This window comes from Cicer arietinum, chromosome 7, assembly GCF_000331145.2.
Source record: "Cicer arietinum cultivar CDC Frontier isolate Library 1 chromosome 7, Cicar.CDCFrontier_v2.0, whole genome shotgun sequence".
Taxonomy (NCBI): domain Eukaryota; kingdom Viridiplantae; phylum Streptophyta; class Magnoliopsida; order Fabales; family Fabaceae; genus Cicer; species Cicer arietinum.
In genome coordinates, this window is record NC_021166.2 from 47,031,718 (window position 1) to 47,034,698 (window position 2,981).

The following is a 2,981-nucleotide window of genomic DNA, read 5'->3' on the forward strand; positions in this document are numbered from 1 at the left end:
TTGTTGAGATGGAAAAACGCTTTGTAAAAAGTGATAAGGCTGAAACAAGTTCTTTGCTTCAGAATTTAATTTCCATGAAGTATCAAGGCAAGGGAAATATAAGAGAGCACATTATGATGATGTCCAACATTGCTTCTAAGCTTAAAGGTCTAAAGCTTGAGTTGTCAGATGACTTACTCATTCATTTAGTATTGCTGTCTCTTCCTTCGCAATTCAGTCAGTTTAAGGTGACTTATAATTGTCAAAAGGAGAAATGGACTCTTAATGAGCTCATTTCATTATGTGTGCAAGAAGAGGACAGGCTGAAGCAAGATAGGACTGAAAGTGCTCACTTTACTAGCATCTCTAAAGACAAGGGCAAAAGGAAAAGAATTGAGGAGCCCAAGAACAAAGCTGCTGCTAAGGGTCCAGAACAAAAGAAGCAGACTAAGGATAACAACTGCTTCTTCTGCAGGAGTTCTGGACACGTGAAGAAGGATTGTGCCAAATATCACGCTTGGCGTGTTAAGAAAGGTATGATTCTGTCTTTGGTCTGTTCTGAGGTTAATTTAGCTTCAGTACCTAGAAACACTTGGTGGTTAGACTCTGGTGCAACTACTAACATCAGTGTTTCAATGCAGGGTTGCCTGAACTTCCGAAAGCCTAGTGATACTGAAAGATGGATCTATGTAGGAGATGGGAAGAAGGTAGAAGTTGAAGCCATAGGAAAATTTAGATTATTATTAAGTTCCGGTCATTATTTGGATTTAAAAGACACTTTTGTTGTACCGTCATTTAGACGGAATTTGATCTCTATTTCTTATTTGGACAAATCAGGATATTATTGTTCATTCGGGAATAAAGAATTTACTTTGTCTTTAAATTCGAATGTTGTTGGAACCGGTTTACTTTCTGGTTATGATAATCTTTATTTGTTGGAAACTGTGGCTAACTATAATGAAACCTTGAATGTGGAATCACGTGGTACTAAGCGGAAAATTGACAATTTCAATTCAGGGGTGCTTTGGCACAAGCGTCTAGGTCACATCTCTAAAAATAGAGTTGAACGACTTGTGTCAGATGGAATTTTAGATTCCATTGACTTCACAGACTTTAACGTTTGTGTAGCATGCATTAAAGGAAAACAGACTAAAGATAAGAAATTAGGCGCATATAGAGCTACAGACGTCTTAGAATTGATACATACGGACATCTGTGGGCCATTTCCAACTCCTTCTTGGAATGGTCAACAATATTTTATATCATTCATAGACGATTATTCTAGATATGCCTACCTTTACCTAATTCACGAAAAGTCCCAATCAATAGACGTGTTCAAATCCTTTAAGGCAGAAGTTGAGAATCAACTTAATAAAAGAATTAAAAAGGTCAAATCTGATCGTGGTGGTGAATACTACGGCAGATATGACGGTTCAGGTGAACAACGTCCGGGACCATTTGCCAAATACCTAGAGGAATGTGGAATCGTCCCACAATACACTATGCCGGGGTCACCCAGCATGAATGGTGTAGCTGAAAGACGAAACAGGACTCTTAAGGATATGGTAAGGAGTATGATTTGTCATTCCACCTTGCCAGAGTCACTCTGGGGAGAGGCATTAAAAACAGCAGCATACATTCTTAATAGAGTACCAACTAAGGCAGCGGCTAAAACACCTTATGAGCTTTGGATTGGGCGTAAGCCTAGTCTGAAGCACCTTCATGTTTGGGGATGTCCAGCTGAGGCAAGGCCTTATAGGCCGAATGAAAAGAAATTTGAACCCCGAACAATTAGCAGCTATTTTATAGGGTACTCAGAAAAATCAAGGGGCTATAAATTTTATGATCCTAATTTGAGAACAATTTTTGAGACGGGAACGGCAACGTTCTTTGAGGATATTGAGTTTGGGGGGAAGATTAAGGTTAAAGATTTTGTCTTTGAGGAAGAATCGGTAACAATTCCAGAACTGATTCTTCCACCAATTGACTTTCCCATTATTGAACAAACTCAAGATGATCTGGTTGTTCAGGAAGAACAAAATCCAGATCAAATTCAAGATCCTCAAGAACAAGTGCCTCAAGAGCCAGCTCCATTGCGGAGATCCACTAGAGAAAGGAAAAATGCTATTTCGGATGATTATGTAGTATTTATCAATGAGGTAGAGGAAAATGTTGGCATGACGGAAGACGACCCAGTCAACTTTCATCAAGCCATGCAAGATTCTCGTTCAGATAAGTGGATCGAAGCAATGAATGAGGAGTACAAGTCTATGCAAGACAATTCAGTTTGGGAACTTATCCCATTACCTGAAGGAAAGAAACCCATTGGTTGCAAATGGATTTTTAAAACCAAGCGGGATTCCAATGGTAATGTGGAGAGATATAAGGCACGTCTTGTAGCTAAGGGTTATACTCAAAAGGAAGGGATTGATTATAAAGAGACTTTCTCTCCGGTTTCATCGAAGGACTCTTTAAGAATAATCATGGCTCTTGTTGCTCACTTTAATTTGGAGCTTCATCAAATGGATGTAAAAACAGCTTTTCTCAATGGCGACATTGATGAGACGATCTATATGGTGCAGCCAGAAAACTTTGTGTTGGGAGACCCAAAGAATATGGTGTGCAAACTAAGAAAATCCATTTATGGGCTAAAACAAGCTTCTCGTCAATGGTACCATAAATTTCATCAAGTAATTCTCTCATTTGGTTTTGAGATGAATACAGTTGATGATTGTGTGTATCATAAGTTCAGTGGGAGCAGACATATTTTCCTGGTCTTGTATGTTGATGACATACTGCTTGCCACTAACGATATAGGCATGTTGCACGAAACTAAGAAATTTCTATCAAAGCATTTTGAGATGAAAGATCTTGGTGACGCCTCTTTTGTATTAGGAATTCAGATACACCGAGACAGATCTCGAGGTATTCTTGGATTGTCACAAAAGAGCTATATCGATAAGGTTCTCAAAAGGTTTGGGTTACAGGATTGCAAACCAGGG